General features: G+C 32.8%; 1 protein-coding gene across 1 annotated transcript in view; it reads left to right on the forward strand.

The window, feature by feature from the left end:
• Window positions 1-14,552: 14,552 nt before the first annotated feature.
• The window catches only part of Twin (CCR4-NOT transcription complex subunit 6-like twin), a 185,820-nt gene continuing 180,652 nt past the window's right edge, over window positions 14,553-19,720 (forward strand). Inside the window, exon 1 of the mRNA XM_072001097.1 lies at window positions 14,553-14,686. The gene's annotated coding sequence lies outside the window, so the exon portion shown is untranslated. The remainder of the gene's footprint in view (window positions 14,687-19,720) is intronic.

Consider the following 19,720-nt stretch of genomic DNA (forward strand, 5'->3'; position numbering starts at 1 on the left):
GTCAATGGCTTTTGGTGGTTGTTAACTCTTATATTATATCTGTTTCTGAATATCTTGGATATTGGATTGAGATATGTATAATTTTATGTGCTAGACTAGATCAGCTGCTGTGATATTTGATTTTAAATTAATGCACAAAATTAAGTAAACAAATAAATAATCGGATTTGTTTAGGGAAAATTTTAAATGCCTGTGTCAAGTGTCAAATATTAGCAGTTAACGTTATACGTACTTGTCATTACACATCGTTGAACTCTCAATTATCACGAACGCGAAGACTATAATGTTTTATTCAGAATGAATAACTTTAGCTTATGCAAGATTCCTTACGTTCTTTTTATTGCAAATTGAGGGTCATGTGCACCCTCCAAGATTATTGCAGAACAATTAAAGTAACAGAACGTTTAATAAATAATAATATTGAAATATGTATAATTTTATGTGCTAGACTAGATCAGCTGCACAGTAGTGATGCGTGTATGCGAATATGAGTGTGTGGAAGTATGTCTGTGCGGCATCTTGAAAATAAAAGAATGTAAACTGTTCATTTAACAGTCTGGTATAGAAGAAAGTGTTGAGACGCGTGCAAGTGTGTATCGATGAATATCCTTGAAATCGTTTATCAAATAAATATATAACTATTTTAATATAAATTCCAAGTGTAAATTTAATGTTCCTATACCATTATTTCGACAATTAAGATCCAAAATTCTCAACAGTTAGATCAACACTAAATTAAAACAAAAAAGGGATTGTAGAGTTCAACGTGATATAAAATAGAGTTATTTGGTTGAATTTTCTACAACGTGATCTATTTATGTTAGATCAAACAAAAACTAAAAGCAAAATTCTATTATAAATGATATTAAACTTTACTGCAATATTACGTAGGATTATTAGCTTGAATTTTCTGAATATTTTATAGCATTCTCTATTTATTGTCTGTTTATTGTATATTTTATTGTATAATTCGCACCTAACAATGAAAATTGTTAATGTCTTTAGCTAGCTAATTCCATTACGTAATATTATAACTGATTATGTGTACTATTTGTGTGCACTCATTTAGATTGCATATATTATTTTCTATAGATGAATTCTCCTGATCGTAAACTATTCTCGGTACAATTTCCCACGGGTTTTCTATCTACCCTAATCTGCCCAAAAACAATTTTCCTTAACATATCTAGGCATGATCAGTGTTTTCTTGGAAATAGCGAGGAAATTATGCAGAAAATGTGTTTGAGTCTATAATTATTCACAGCACTGTAATTTACAGCTTCCTTCTTTTATAATTTCTTCGATTCAATCCATGATACATATGCAGACTTCTAAACGCACATTCGGTTTTTTGTGACCAAACAGTTTTCTTTTAATATCATAGCCACAATAAAGATTAGAAGATTCCAAACTGTAATAAGAACAATACGTTTATAAAATCATTATATTTATTAGCGTTCTGTACGAACCCTTACAAAAGGAGACGTTAAATTAAATATTTGTTCGAAGAAAACGAAATGAAAGATCCATTATCGATAAAGCTTTTAGTGATATTTGCGAAACCGTATTCACGGTTAAAGGACGTAACTTTGATAAAGACGTCGACTCTACAAAAATTAATAACGAAACGATTGGAAAAAGAATAACGAGAAAACCGCAACTTCAGTTTGACTTGATCGCGATACGAGCGTCCTTTTAACTTTTTGATTACATTTCCATTTCTAGCAGGATGCGAGGAAATGAGAGAGAGAGAGAGAGAGGGAGGGAGAGAGAGAATAGTAGATTCGTTTGCTACATTTGTATGACGTTCAAATGTTTACGTATAATTGTGTCTTGACTTTTGAGATAAACGACGCAAAGAAGAAGACTTCTAACATCTTAAAAATCTCTTTTCTTGATCAACGACAATATATATATGTATATCATTGACTTGGAATATACTTTAGTTTCAGTGTCGAGATGACACGAAATATTTGTGAAATAATTTGCAACAAGATGGAAATTTTGACAATAAAAATAATGAATATTTTAGACTAGTGCTTGTTTTGTTACTAGATAATAAATTTTTGTTATTATTAATATGAAGAGACCTGATTTTTTTTTTTACATATATCGTAATTGAAGGTCTACTTTATATTAGAATATACGTTTTCTGATTCCTTTCTTCGCTTTTGTAAATGAATAGGCGACAATAGTTAAGTCATAACTTAATAGGACATTGGTTTTATTTATTGAGGAAATTTGAAGAATTGTAATTCGTAAAATTGAACATACAGGTCAGATTGTTTCGTATAAGTGATAGATATCAGATCGATCGTTAGCTGATTGAAAGTTATCTAGCCTCTCGAAAGTTCTTTGAACTAGCGAACAAAGTCTGATTCCTCGTAACGCGATTAAAAGCGCGGATCATAAGTAAGCTGAAACATATTACAAAAGAATTAGCTTCAGGACAATCGACTAATAATTACGATCAAGTAGAATCGTGTGGCCAGTCGCTAGAAACACTAGCAGCATCGGTTGTCCCGTAAAATCCTTTCTAAATTTCTGAAATCTTTTTTTTTCTAAAAAAAAAGAAGAGAGAAACAACTTGCAATGTATCTACGAGAGAGAAGACTTTAGCGTTGTCTGTGACGAATGTTTTGCAAGGAACATAAGGCAGTGACGTATGCTAATTATCGCGAATAATATTTTCTAGTCTAAAAGTATCAAGCAGAAACAAAATTGAAATACTGCGTGATAAAAATAAAATTCTGCGAAGACTCGTAAATTCCACGACAGTTTGTGTTCTGCAGTTAAACGACATTAATTCGGCGTTCATCGCACAGGAACCACTTCATTCCTATTACGAATATCACGCCTCGCAACAGAAAGTGAAGAGCTCTTCCGGTATTTAAGTTGTCGCGGGCACAGTAGTTCTCGAGCGAATACAACCGTGCAACTTTCGTGGTATATGGATTAAAAAAACGGAGAACAGAATTCAAAATTAGAATGTAAACGGATGCAGTATTAATAAAGTAATTAAATTAAAAAGAGAAAATAGAACAAACACAAATTTAAATAATGAATGTGAATTTCTGGTCCAATGAATACGTACATATTCATTTCATTTATACAAATATAAAAATATAAAAGGCAACCTGAAATAAACTAGATTAATATGTTTTAACAAGCAAGAACAATTTATATATTCCAACGTGCGTGCATTTCGTTTGAATCGTTAAACAAAATATAAATAAAATAAATAGAATAAAGAATTTAATCAAATACAAGTAAAATATCAAATACGAAATTGTTTAAAGCAGAAGAAATTCTGTTACTCATCGAGAACTTTCAGATCTATTTGTTTAGCTTCCTATAATTTTGTAATTGGTATTTCATTTATGCCTTTGTATTTTATTTTTGTATTTATGTTTTGTATTATTGTATTATTGTATTTTGTATTATTGTTTTGACACCCACACAGACATTTGAACAGGACACTTACACAGGTCATACTCATTACTGTATAGAGAGTGGGGTTTAAAATATTTAAAGGATCATGGGTCACTACCTGAGTCTAGACTGAGAGTAACTGGCCAACAATCAACATTTCTTGCATACTTTGTTAATTATATCACTCGCTTATATACATCAAGTTCTGTAGTTCTGTTTAATAAACATCACTGAATATTATTTTAACACAAGCATTGTGTCTTCCACAGATTATCAATCTTAATTTTAAGATTAAATTCTAACATGTTTATATCTTATTTATATCGTAGTGATCTTTGATTTCAAATTAATGCACAAAATTAAGTAAACAAATAAATAATCGGATTTGTTTAGGGAAAATTTTTAATGCCTGTGTCAAGTGTCAAATATTAGCAGTTAACGTTGTACGTACTTGTCATTACACATCGTTGAACTCTTCTCAATTATCACGAATGCGAAGACTATAATGTTTTATTCAGAATGAATAACTTTAGCTTATGCAAGATTCCTTACGTTCTTTTTATTGCAAATTGAGGGTCACGTGCACCCTCCAAGATTATTGCAGAATAATTGAAGTAACAGAACGTTTGATAAATAATAATATTGAAATATGTGTAACTTTATGTGCTAGACTAGATCAGCTGCGTAGTAGTGATACGTGTATACGAATATGAGTGTGTGGAAGTATGTCTGTGCGGCATCTTGAAAATAAAAGAATGTAAACTGTTCATTTAACAGTTTGGTATAGAAGAAAGTGTTGAGACGCGTGCAAGTGTGTATCGATGAATATCCTTGAAATCGTTTATCAAATAAATATATAACTATTTTAATATAAATTTTAAGTGTAAATTTAGTGATCCTATACCATTATTTCGGTAATTAAGATCCAAAATTCTCAACAGATAATTTTATTTCGAGTGCTCGTGAAATTAATGAAATAATCTATAATCGATAAACTAGACGAGTGTATTATTTCCAGTGCATCGACATCTTACGCAAAAATAAAATCTTATAAAACAAGTTCTCAACTTTAAAACATTGTATTGTATTTAAGAAAGATCATACTTGTTACTTAATCCATCAAACGCTTACAATTCTTTTCTAATTTTCTGACTGATTAAATGTTTATACGTAACAGTGTATGAAAGCACATTCATGGTAGCTTCATCTACTTTACGGTAAATTTACTTGGCAACTAAGAACATAGTCAAGGCAAACAGAGAAGATGTACTCAACCGAAATTCATTGTGTTTAGCCCACAACTATGATCTTAACAGTGAAATTTTCCCACGAAATAGATCAAACGGTCCTTTGCTGCACTTGTCTTAAGTTGCTATAGTTTCACGAACTAGCTAGGTAAATTTGTAGATCCTTGTAGTTCCCTTAAATGAATTTTCGATGAAAGTAACTAGATACCATATTTATTATATTTTTTAATCTTATTATCTTCTTTGATATTTTAATCAACACCGAACATTTCATCGAATAAAATACGCCAAGATTAAACTTTTCCTTAATGTTGATTTAAGAGGATAATTTTACGTAAAATTACAAACCAATTGGGTTTTTCTAAAGCTTTCGAAAAGTTCAGAGTTCTGAGTATATAATATTAAAGTACTTTATTGGAGTTGGTGAGAAGTAACCCTGATTCTTCGAAACTTGTTCATGTTTTGTATAAGCAAAACTGTTCCCAAGAGGAAGATACCAGGGACCATAACCCAGTTATAACTCAAACTTTAAAAGTTATGATACGAGAATTAGTATCTTTGTTTAAATGATTTTTGTTACGAACAACCATTATATGCGATTAAAAATTGTTTTATTTATCGGTGAGGATTGTTGATAACGGAAATTGTTTTTGGATATAGATTAACGTTTCTGACGATGCAAATCGTTCTTCGTTTCGAATAGCCATTACTGATGACAGAAATTTTATGTTGGTTATCGGCCGAATATCAATAAAGTCTTTCGCGATTGATAATGGTTATCGGTAACCAAAATAAAATTCTCGTTATCGATATTGGTTACCGATAACCAAAATAGAATCCCTTCACCGATAATGGTTATCCGTAACCAAGACCAATTTCCATTGTTCAATAATGGTTACCATTAACCAAACAAAATCTTAATCACTCCAAATGGTTACTCGTAATCGGAGCAGTTAAGACTTAATTTCTCTCGACGATATTTATTTTAATTTATTTCAATGACATTAAAAACTCGTTCTACGTTTGTGTCACGTATCTCTTTCACTATTTTTTAATAATCCTTTAAATATTTATACGTAACACCTTTAGCTCATCCACGTCTTATGCCCATAGAATGTACGAAATCTGACTGTCAAACGACGCGACCAATTGAAAACAGAAATTTTTGACGATGGCCGTAAAATATTTGTGTGTGTAGGATCGTATACCTGAGCTTAATTGATTTATGAAAGGGCTGAGGAGAAAAGTTGCGAGAACGCGTTCGTGTTGGTGTACGCGTCACAGATTGCTGTGTATCTATTGGCATGGGGACTTGTACATGTACAGTTGTAAATTCGTACGTGCGGTCACACGTGCATTGGTCGGATGCTCTCGATGACGTGGCCATGTTGTTGAAAATGGAAATGAAAGTATGTCAGTAGGTCAATGGAGCTCTTTTCTTCCTCCTCTTCCTTTTTCCAGTCACTGCTTCAGATTGGCCGTGGCTCTTTGTTCTGTAGCACGAACGCATTAGCTTCAGACACGAACCGCTACCTTTTTGCCCGGTCTTTCACCTCGTTTCGCTTTGCAACCTCCCGTCTTCATTTTCGTTTTCATTTTCGTTTTCTTCCTCTTACTTCGTCTTACGTCGTAACCGAGCAACGATTCTTCGGCCACCAAAGACGCTGCAATTCTCTACGTGGAGAAACGGACCAACGAGAATTGGCGGAAAAGTATAGCGGTCCGAAAATTTCTGGCCAACTGGTTCGTTCATCCGCTACTCTGATTCTTCCAGCGTCGACTCTCTTCGATTAATTTCGATTAAATAAATGCTAACGACTGAATAAATACTCACAGAAAATTGCGTTCGAGTAGGTTTTCGTAACTGTACAACCACCTTTTGTTTCAGATAATTTACCCCAACAGTCAAATTCGCTTTTGTATCAAATAGAACACACACAATTTTAAAAGCTGGTTCGTTAAACCACGTTTACATTAGGCGACCACGCTTGAAATGACCAGATCGTTCGATCAAAAATAGAATGGGCTGTTTCTGGTCGAACGAATTTGGTTGACTCTTATCAATTTAAAATAATAAAATAATCGTATGCTATAATGCCATATTAAATAATACGATATAGATTATCCTGTTTTAATTTTGTCAGGAAAATATCTCGAAAAATGTCGAAATTACGGAAAAGTATTTTGGGAGAAAATTGTACGTTTATACTCGCGTGCAATATAACTTCTTTTAATTTAAGGTTTTACCACGACGTCAAAAAATTACAGCTATTTTCGTACACTCTTTTGCTATGAATTTCTAGCGTATCGAAGTAAATCTTAGCGATTCGATGATTAAAAAAATGAAATTCGTGTAGGAAATAAAAATATTCTTCGATATGCTGCTCGAAGAAAATGTAGAACTGCTTCGAAGAAAACGAATATACAAAAATACAAGCGAGTATTTTAATAAAATGATTCAATGTGATACCAGTATTTTGTTAAAATATTGACTTTTTTTGCAGTCGATACGATGGAATGATTGTGATCAAGAATTACTACGAGAAATTCGTACAAAGAATAACGCATTTACTGAAATTAAAGAAAATTAACGAGAAGTTTGTAATTCGCTAAATTCTATTATTCACAGACATGTGTATAGTTAGTTGCTATCCTTCTCATATTTTTTAAATAAAAAATTTCTGAACCTACGTTTTATGTAACGTTCTTTCCTTATTTATATTCGCGAAACATGCCGATGCCACGCACTTCGCAGTAAAAAGTCTGGAGCACATTGTAAATTATATTGGGCCATTACATATATTCGAAAAGGGTCTGTCTACTTTTTATTCCCCGTATTCAATATTTGAAAGTAAGCAGCCACGTAATCAAAATTCTGCGTCCCTTGAATCTGGTAGTTCTGAAAACGCCGGTTCCCTCGTTTTTGCGAGCGATCTCTCTTAACAATTTATCGACTACATGTTGAGGAAAGCAATCCGCGTTCACGCAGGAACTTTCTTTTGCATCATAAATATTTTCCATCTTTTTTTCTTGTTCTGAACGCCATAAAAATCCATGATCATCTGCGGTATTTTATGGGCGTACTGAGTATCTATAATCGTAAACTTGGAAACACGAGGCAACTGCTTTCTTTCGCTTCCATCGCGTTGTAAATACCATTCGCGCGATTTCTCGGTTACCATTTTGTGTCTCTCTATTTTGGACAAATAAATTCGACGAATAAAAGGTTGTTAAAACCGTGCTAATAAAAGAGAAAAAAGACGAGAGGATAGGAAGAAAAAGGCGAAAAACAAAAGAAAAATGTCGAGTTATAGGAGATACGAGCAAAACGAATGCAAAAAAGTAAATAAAAGATTGTGTAATAGAACGAAATCAAAGGATAAAACGAAGATAAAGAGATGGAGGAGAGAAAGGTATTCGGAAATAGAGAAGTAAACGATATTGGTACAAAGGTCTAGTATGTATTATGCACTTTTCATGAACTAGCGTTCCCAATAAAACTCTTTGCGCCGAACATGGAACGGAAGAATCGGTCTATCGATAGATAGTTATGTATATTCTATGAGATATCGGGCGGATCGACGGGACGTAGCCATAAATCTTTCTCTCCATCACGGATAACTGTTCTTCACAGCCACCCACAAAAATATATGTAGAGCGTACATCAAGTATCGAAGGCGTCTCCGGTTCAAGAGACGTCTTTGTCATTCATCGATCATTCCGCTCTTACAATGAAATTTGCAAGTGAAATTCAGCCAGCTAACACGAAACGTTCAATGGATCCGAGCATGTCGCTTCGCCAACAAATGCTAAGAGCAATTCTTTCTTTCTTTCTTTCTAGATTCTACAATTTCATTTTCTTTCTTCTTTTTTTTTTTTTTTTAAGATTTTACTACCGTTTTAAAATCAGCGAAAACGAAGGTTCTTTTTACAGTGGCTGTCGAAAGTATTGGAACGCCCTTGGATGCTTTTTATGCATATATTATAAAACAGATTTTGAGATTTCATTGGAACTGTAACGAGATACGACTGTCACGATTACAGTGATAAAAGTTGAAACGCATTTGAAGATGTATATAGAAATTACGTGTGCAGAACTTGCAGTGAAAGATGTTAAAAAATTATATGTCTCGACCACCATAACTGGGTTCTACGTCTTCGAATTGGAAATATTAGAAAATATTGGAAGAAAGTTGTGGTAAAATTGATTTGGAATTTTAATTTTCCATTAGACCATCTGAGAATAGGAGTATCTCATATTGAGAATCATGTACGTGATATCCACTTCGATTAAACTTTACGTTCAGTAGAATTGTTCAAGATTCCGTAGAATCATTTCATTAGATCGTCACTATTTCATTAAGAGCGTTCTAGCCGAGAATCCTAGATTCGATCGATCGATCTATGATTCCCGATCGATCGATCGAGAATCACAGACTCGATCTTTGCATCATTTGATATTCGGAGGAATCCAGGAAACAATTCAGGGTTGCTTGGCAATCAATCGCGTGAAGATCATGCATTTAATAGTGTGGTAAATTCGTGATTGGAATTTACGGCCTCGAGGAAGGAGGAATCCACGTGGTAGGACATGATCGTAAAAATAATGCTGTTAATATGTGATAGCAATTACTAGATTATTGTCCATCTTTATGCAAATATACAGATACAGATAGAATGGCGAAAAATAAGTAAAAATTTGTTTCACTTATTGAATATTGTAACAAGTATTGTATTTTAAATATTTTATATTTGTTGGTATTTTATGAGAATTTTGTATATTTTTACGTTTACAAATTTCCCATAAATACATAGAAATCTGTTGTCTAGGAATTACTGTGTAATATCAAACTAGCGTTGGTACGACTGATATTTTGTCTGAAAATTATTTGTCTTGTTGTTAGAAGGCTGGTCATTCTCATTTTCTTTTGACATAGGTCAAATTACTTACATGTACCTGAATGTTATTATTAATTTAATATCACTATGTAGTAGAAAAAACAAATGTATTGTGCAATGATATAATATGATAACCATACGATGATGCACAAAGATGAATGATGCAATCAATGAAGAGAAAAAGAAACACTGGTGGAAAATCTATCTTTTACTTACAAATACGTAACGAATGCTTTTTTGAAATTTCTCATCGAATATTTTATAATGTATTTTCAAATGGCTGTAATAATTATAAATTCAGTATATTGAGTTACCCATCCAAAGAGAGGCAAATTGAAAATGCATACAAATGTTCAATTATTTTCGCTTTATACCACCACTAAACCACTGACAAAAAAATATCGTATCGAATATTTCCAATTTATCATGAATATTTTATATTACTGAAGGCATCAGAAATTGAAATTTTCATTTTTCAACAAAAAGGGGCTAGTTAAAATATTGATAAATATTAATTGAATTTAATTGTGAACAAGTAACGTGTATCTTTCTTTCTAAGTCATTTTTACATACAAGAGTCATTATTTTGTTGTTGCCATGAATTACGATTAAGGTACTGCATTAATTTTGAAAATGGTTTGTCACTGGAATTTTCCAGAAAACATATTTTCCTGTAAGTTAAGAGTAAAGTTCTACTACTGCAGAACAAACTTATATTACGTGAGCAAGTATTTTGTGGAATATTTTTCATAAAATAAAAAGGTAGTTTTTTTCAGCATTGTATACTCAGATGCAAATTCTTATAATGCATTTTCATAATCATTAACATGTATAGAAGTAAATTTTAGGAAAAATATAGCGTAAAGGAAAAGGATGGTAAATTTTAATTTACCACAATCGATATATTGAAATTTTTGGACCACGTTATATATTTTGTCCGTGTAAGTGCACAAACAAGTGTTTACCACGATGCAGAACACAATCAGGTGCAGCCACGTGACAGTAGAAATGATTTAAAAATTGAATTTGCCAGAATTAACAAGATAGAGATCGCGTTGATGATGCAAGTCCAATCATGGGAAAGTTCGTAAACATAAATCGTAAAATAACGAAGGTAGGTTGACCCGCCTCTGCCAACTTTCTCATAATTTCTTTTCCACGTATTTCACGATAGTCAAGACCGCTGATTAATGATCAAAGTCAATTCCAAAGGTGTTATACCGTAACAGCTAGGGTAAAATTAAAAAACGAAGAACAGGCAACCAAATATACTAGCAGTTGCTTCAAAGTTTAATTAAATTTTTGGATTATTTTTTGTTTGTCCTTAAGGGGAGCATCAAACAGTTATCCGCGAAATACTTAAGTAATTACAGTCGAAGTAAGTTGAGGAGGACAAACGGCGAAACGAAAACAGCAGTGAAACGTTGATGACTTTTTACCTAAATGTGTAGTAAGTTACCAAAATGTAAATTATTTGGTAATGCATATGTTAACGAAATGGATATGCAAGGGGAGAAGAGTAATGTACACTGTGACAATGTTTCTCTAAAATATAAGAAATTTATAACTAGTACGTACTTTCGTGTGACTAGAAAAAATTTATACTGTGAGAACGTCCAACCTCATAAAAAGAACAAATGCTTTTTGTATTTGCTACAAAATGCACAGAAAATATGTAATTTTTATAGAACATGTATATTTTCGTAAGAATTAATATCGAGAAATTAATTAATAAAAAAATTAAATGTATGAACATAAATTGAATAGTATATTAACAAAGATAAAAGATTTAGTTGTATATATAATTAATACGAATTTTTCTTTAAATATATTCATTTAAAACATGTTATTTTAAAATGGAAATATTTTATTATTTCGTATTCGCGTGTCGGACTTTCAGGTGTATTTCTGTACTTTTTACAAAATTTTTGCACTATCTCGCATAGATTCGGTTTCATTTTCACGGTATCTTTTCCGCAACCTTTGTTCCCTACAGACGATGATGGGAAATTTAGAGATATAAAAATGCACACATTGCACATAATGTACAAAGGTATATAAAATATCCAAAGTAGAATAACTATCCTAATATGTGATTTTTATTCAAATTTCATTTCTTTACGTATTTCCGTAAAAATATGAAAATGCACAAAAATTCCCAGTCTAATGATTGTATTCAATATGTTAACTTATTATTATAAAACCAATTCAAGGGCTTATATGCGGTTGACGTGTATATTCGTCGTGTAAAATAAAAAATTACCATTTACTATAAAAACTCAAAATTTTAGTAAAATGTTACATAAATATATTTTCACTAAAACTATGTATTTTATAAAAAAAAGTTAAAAAAAGGATTGATTACTTGATTATTTTCTTTGGTATATTATTTGCTCCGTACAATATATTGCTCTTTATAAATTGAGTTGATTATTTTCCCCAATGTTCTTAGAATTGTTTTAATCTCATTTGAACGGATCGCGTTTGAACTATAGCTTTTTATGTCGTTATTTATGTCATCGGCCGTTGTCATCTAATGACCTGTCCTCTAGAAAATGCTTTAATACACGAAACAAGTAATAATCTTACAGAACAATGCCCTGTGGCTCAGCCACATGTGCTAAAACTTCAAACTAAATGTCAAGCTAAGCTTCAAACCAAATTTATGTAATGTCGTTTCGCACGTTCTTTCCACATGTGCACTGACGTTATCGCAGTGAATTTTCATTCATTTCGGTGTCCATGGAACTTTTATAAATGCATTTCTACTACTTCCGCTATCTCAGTGGAAACGTCCAGTAAAACCTTTAACGCATCAATAATTCCTACCTTCATAGTACAAGACGATAAAACATCTGTTCCTTCTCACAATTCCTTCCGTCTTTCTATAATACAATTGCCATCCTACGAAATTGTTATGAAAGAAGTTCCTGTGTGACAGAACAGTGTAATTGTAATGGTAATACATAAAGCTTAAAGATATCCCAAAAATCGAAGAAAAGGGAAAACCTATTGAAGTACAAAAATATAACATTACTCGTATTCCATAAACAATCTACCAACGATGCCTACACATCGTAATATAATATAACCTAATATAATATAACATAATAGAATACAATGTAATATACTATAACGTGATATGATATTACCTAATATAATACAACGTGATACGATACAACGTAATATAATATACCGTAATACTGTTTAACGTAAGATAACATAACGTGATATCATATAACGAATTATAATATATCGTAATACTATGTAACGTCATATAATAGAACATAACATAATATAAGGTATTACAATATAATGTACCATAATATAACGTAATATAATATAACGTGATATAATACAATGTATTATAATATAACGTAAAACAACATAACGTAATATATTATAACGTGATATGATGTAACGTAATATAATATAACCTAATATAATATAACGTAATATAATATAACTACTGTATAGTACGTGAACGGTATCAAATGCATAGTCGATATTTTGTTCATCTGTTTGTTTATTGACTCGAATGACGACTTCTTCACAACTCTCTACTCGCGACTGCTACTGACGGCTTACTGACAACTACACTGTTTATCCACTTTCTTTGTCATCTTTCGATATCCTCACTACGCAGGTGTTCGTAACCGTCCGCGATCACGGTCACGTTTTCCTTCTTCCAAGTATTTGACAGAAGGGCCAAACGGATATCAATGGGTCATTAAGCCTGTCGGCACTTGCGCTGTATCGCGCCCTTGTAATGTAATACAATATTACGTGGTATAATATAACGTAATATAATATAACGTACTATAAAATAACGTAAAATAATATATCGAATATCTTACAATGTAATTACGCAAAGTGCCAGGAAAATTAATGGTAAATAATTATTGTAATTCTTAACTGATAAAAATGTATATGCAATTTTATCGTTCCATTACATAGCTGTATCGTATAACGGAAATAACAAATATTAGTACCCCAGCTTCATTTCAATAGATCCGATAGTAATAATTAGCAGAATGAAATTTAAAATATATCTTAAGCTAAGTGTTTTTCAGACACAAATATCTTAATACTCCCTTGTAGACAATAGAAAAAACAGATTGGTATGAAAAGATGTATGACTCCATTTTTGTTTAAGATTTGCGTGATGCTGCGTTTACGATACGGGGAGCACATTTGCTCTTTTTTGGGAAATTGAAAATTCTTACCTTGCAAGTTGTAAAATTTACAATGCCGTTCGTGTCGAGAGGTTAAGTGGCACCCTAAGTGCCCGATGGGTCCGCTCTAAAGTGAATCAGGTGTCCTAAATCTCGATACCCGATGAGAACGCGACATTGGATCAAGACGTTACACTACGCACCCTCGACCATGTACGCACAACACACACTACACGCGGGTCGCCCACGATATTTCGACAGTTACAGAATTGGAAAAACAGATTCCCATTTCACAGAAAACGTTGTCTAAAACACACCTCCTAGACTGACAATTAGAATATAAGCACCGGGCGCTTCAAAACACAAGAGACTCGACACACGAACTCACCACCTAGTTGATAGATCGCAACAATTTTAAAAGAATCTTGTAACGCCACCATGACGTATGCAGATTATAACCAATCATTGCGTAGCTCTTAGTACCAAACCGCGACATCTATTGGCGAAATAAAGAATCTAAAATGTCGCGACTACATTCGTGCGGTTTCGCATCAAAACGCTTAAAGATTATTAAGTGTAATCATTAATTATTTGCTATACGCGTAATTAGCATTCACGAGTGAATATATTTTATTGTGCAATTTGGTGTTGTAGTGATAATCATTGCTTCGTTATTACAATATTAATTTTCTTATAATATACTTAAAAAATTCATGTGTTTGTGTATAGCTAACGAAAGGATAGCTATAACCTATAATCTCATAAAAACTGAAGCTTTTTTAACTTTACTTAAAGTATATTCAGTAACAATAAATGAGTCCATTTCTACGGTAAATAATGGAAGATATATCGTGTTCAATAGTGTGAAGTCCCGAGTATTTCAATCTGCGTGCACCTGGAAGATTGACTTGTCCATTAGCGGTTAAATAAAAGGTGTGTTTGTTAACAGCGTATACATTTACACTGGGTAGTCGTCGTACATGTAACTATATATAACTGTCTCGTGAACAAGGTTATGATGCGTTAATTACTTCTAAACAGAAAATGGCGAGCACTTAAATGTTCATTAAGTATTCACCGTTTTTTCCAGATCGTAAAGTTAATGACTGTCATAATAATGAATGCTCTCATAAAAATAGCAAGTTCTCGTGTGCATCATAAACCTCCTGTTAAAATGTCCTCAACATAGGACAGTCATTTGAACGTTTCATCTTTCTTATCGTATTATAAATTGTCTTTAATTTAAATTAGTTGATTTATTTCCTATTTCATGAAAAAAGCACTACGATTTACAATATTTCTGTCGTTAAAAGTTTAATTACACATACAAATTACTATAGTTACATAACATAATGTTGATATTTTCGATACAGTAGACTTTGCTATTGATATGCAGATGACTTTTATTTGATACGTGATTAAATATGCTGAGACACGTAACCGTAAATCAATCGGGTTAACAGATAATCGTGTGATTGATTTCGATTAGGTATTTCATATGGAAGAGTTTGACTGCCGACAGAGACAGAAATTGTGGTATATTGGTGCCAACGCTTGACGGTAATGCGGCTTTGCGATAATGCCGCTTAACCGGCAATAACGTTATATCGCTTGTAGTAATATATCGACGATAATAATATTATAATACTCTGATAATTTTTCAATTTCGAATTTCGAATTCTAATGTACATTCTTGGGAAAGTCAAAAGAAAAGAATAATCATTTTTACGACGAAAGAATAGAAATTGATGATAGAAATAAAAATTAGAAATAGAAATTTATTTAACTGGTTCAAGTTTAATTTAAACAATTCAATTAATTATTTGATAATTTATGTGATTTAATTTTAAGCAAACTTTCTAAGAGACCATGAAAAGGGAAAACGGTATAAGGAAATTGTATAGATATTAAATGCAATTACCAAAAGAAGTTTCAATAGATCTCTTATAAACCAAAAAGAACATAGTTCGAACAAAACGATCGTATAACTATTTGACGACGACAGAACGAGATTCTTCTCGCTTACAATCTCTCTCGGTTTTTCTATCTTGCTAGAAATGTGTAAGAATTTTAAGCATACAATGGACTTTTTAATTAGTGTAATGAAAGCATAAGAGCGTAGAAATCCCATCACATAGACTGAAAATAAAGAGAAGGATTCCAAGATTCACCTTTTTCCTGGTATTTTTCATTTCATCTACTGCAAAACTAAGCTTAATTCTGCATAAGTTGCAGTTCTACAAATTCCATATAGGACACGGTTTATGCACGAGATATAGTAACTTTAAGTATACAATGCTAGTTAATTTTTTTAATTGGATACAATTTATTTCATAATTTATTTTATAATTTAAACACTTGGGATAGCCTATTACTGTTTAGTAGATATTCGTTTCTCAGATTTAAAAAATGACAGTATTCCATTGTAGGAATACTATTTCATATTTGACCATTTTCCTCTAATTGCAACTCTTATGATCGATGAATATACAAATTACTTGCACTTAACATCTATCACAAACGATTAGCACGTTCAAGGCACAAGTTTCTCATACTAACGCAATGTTATATGGAAACGAACATAATAGATACAAGTACAAAATGTCACGCTTAATTTCTGACAATATTCTAATACAATTTATTGTTTCTACCTTTTTACATAATTTGTCCTTCTAACAACGAAAAACATTTGTATGTTTCAGGTACGTACCCGCTGAGTATTTACTTTGTCGCTTATTTACTCCTTCCTTGGTTTCTGCAAGTCACATGTGTGCCACGTCACGTGGGTAAGTAATTAAGAAAAGCGCGTCTAGTTGCTGCATGTACTGGTTCGTTAAAGTTTCGTATCGCCGATTTTTAACAATATCGCATTCGTTAAAACTTCGCGCTGTTTTGTGTGTATTTTTTATTGTTATTGTCGGATTATGTTACTAAACTGATTAAACGTCGAATCGAACCGTGGACATTTTATTTATGGATATTTACAAATCGGATAATCAATCGGCGTTCTCGTTAGCGTTTTATATCAAAGATCGGTAAAAAACGAAGCGTCAAAGGGAACGAAATATTTCTCTCTCGATCTCGAAATTGTTTATTTCGGCCAATATTCACGAATATTGTACTTTAATGATGAAATCATGAGAAGCGTGGTAGAATTTGTCACTGTTAAAGTAAATTTTAATTGCAAGTACTTGAAGAAATATAATTTACTGCACTTACCTCTGCCTAATAGGGAAATCGTAAAATTTAAATGAATTCAAGTCGTAACTGTAATTGTACATTTATTTTCCAACCGCGACTCTTCAGCCACAGAGTCACCACAGCATAATCCCAATTTTCCCCGGAAAGAGGAGCGCTCTCGTGTCCGTAGTTTTACCTATTTTCAGTCCACTCGAATTTCCAGCTACAATATCCATCCCTACGAGATACTGATCTTACATATGTACATATACGTAGAAATGTACACATATATGTATTGTGTGCGATGAAATTTAATGACTTCACAATTTTCTATGTGGACCTAAAATAGATACAGTGTATTTGATCGAAAGTATTAGATCACCTACAACATACATTTTTTATGAATATATTATGTGCACTGTACGAAACTTTTTGAAATTTGACGAGACACAACTATAGTAATTGTGATAGTAATATTTTTAATCAACACCAAAATGTATATATGTATAGAAGATACAAGATATGTATTTATTGCAAATATAATGCTTAATGGAAAATTAATATATAACATGAACAATAGTCTTAAACAATGCTACAAGTAGTCTCACTAAATAAATTGCAACTTATTTGCTCAAGAAGGATATATTCACAAAATATATATGAATACTTGTCAAGTAACGTAATTACAAAAATCCAGTGAATCAGTTGAAACAAGCATTTTATTTATTTAAGAAAGGTATTATTAATACAATACACTACTTAAGCTGCCTTGCGGTATATAAATCGCCCGCACGGTATATAAATTTATGTTTATTAGCCTCTATTTGAACCCCCTTTAAAAATTTCAATTACGAGAAATCCTCAAACACGTGTTTGTCCAATTTTAACAAAGACTTCATATGCCGAATGTCACGTCTTTTGCTTTAATGGATATAGAGGTATACTTTGCTTTGAGAAAAGAACGTACCCATTTTTCACCCTTTATTTCCAAGAATATTTTCTTATCCCACGCCTACGTCAAAAAAGTGGTACGCTGTTCAAATTTTACGTTTCTAAGTACAGCGGTTTGAGCTACGCGCTGATGAGTGTATCAGTCACTTTTACATTATGTATTGTAATATCGTGGACAAATGGCCTAAGAAATGTCAGGTGAACCATAGATAATGTCGCGAGAAAGCCTAAGTGCCGACAGGCCCATCAATGTGTCGTCTGTCCTTCAGTCGAATAGTTACACGACCATGGTCACGGACGGTTGTGGAACACGTACGTGGTGGGGCTATGATAAAAGACAAAGGGATGCTTAAGGGAGAAAGACGAATTAACAGTCAGTATGAGTTCAGAAGTCAGAGTGTCGTCAGCGTCGTCAAAGAGAGTGTTGTCAGCGTTGTCGAGGAGAATGGTCCGCGTGAAAGAGAGCGTTGGAACCGTGGTGACGAGAGTTGTGAATTAACTATTTAGTTATCTTAGTTATAGCACGTTACTGTATTTAGTTCACGTTAAATAACCATCAGTTCCTGTTTAATTCATTCTAAATAAAGAAATAATAAAATCCTACAGTATATACGTATATACAGTTGATTAAAATATTCTTGAGATCTCTACGAAACGTATGTATGCTTCGAATATTTTGTAACTTCTACATACGTTCTGAAATCCGTTTCACGTCTTATCAATATAATCACGAGAGTCGTGTCTCGTTATAATGCTAACAAGATTTCAAAATGTTACGTATAACATATAGAAAAGTTGCTAGGAGTGTTCGAATACCATCGTGAGCTACTGTATATAAGGCAGGAGACGTCATAGCATTTTCCTATTATTTCAAATAGTTAGCAATTACTTTCTGTATACCCACCCTATTGTTCCGCAACTTTATACGCGCTAAAAAAGTTCTACTGATGCATACAGCTGCCATATTTGCATCTATTTTGGCTTGCAATTGCATTTTTCGGCAACATGCATGCAATGCAATATCGTCGAGTTGCGTAACTGTTGGCTGGTTCGAGGAGCGAAGCTTGTGCGTTAGCCACAAAGGTAGTCCGATACAATCACCCTCGGCTTTACATGTTTTCATATTTCCTAGTATCCCGTTTCATCGTCGCTTCATTGAAATGTAGCTTTCTCTGCCACTAAAATGTCCCCCTAAAGCGTTACATAATGTGCATACTTCGTCGAATATGACATGCCAATGTTACTTTCGGAAAATTAGTATTTACTACTTGCATAGCTTTTCTATTCAATTGAAAGTAAACATCACTTTGGACGATTTGTCTAAGCCAAACCTGAAAAGAAAGAACGACGCAATAATGAAAATATAAACAAAGGATACATTCAGCTATTAATAGAATTGACGCGACTTTTATTACGTCGAACATATGAGTTTCTTAAGCCCAAGGTCCCAAAAGAGGTTTGTAGCTACACACGAGCTAGAGGACAAATCGAGCCACGTGTGTTCTTGCCTCGGAGTATCAACATCGTAGGTGTCACGTAAAATCACACGTCACAACTCAGATTATACAAAAACAAGAAGGTTGAGCCGAAACACAACTATTAACTTTCTTTCTTTATTGCACTTTATTATGCACTTTATATAAATTAAGCAGGCAACTAATCTAAGGGTAGAAACGCGATAAAAAGATGTTGACTTCGAAAGTTGGAAAATCAGTAAAGTTTAGTGACGATGTTGTGGCGGAGGAAAGCTAGTCATGGGTGGGTCTAAGGACACGAAAAGAGCTGATTTGTTAAGGATAAGTTTTCATTAATAGACTTCGCTGTCAATTGGCTGAT

The sequence above is a fragment of the Bombus fervidus genome, chromosome 4, assembly GCF_041682495.2.
Source record: "Bombus fervidus isolate BK054 chromosome 4, iyBomFerv1, whole genome shotgun sequence".
Classification (NCBI taxonomy): domain Eukaryota; kingdom Metazoa; phylum Arthropoda; class Insecta; order Hymenoptera; family Apidae; genus Bombus; species Bombus fervidus.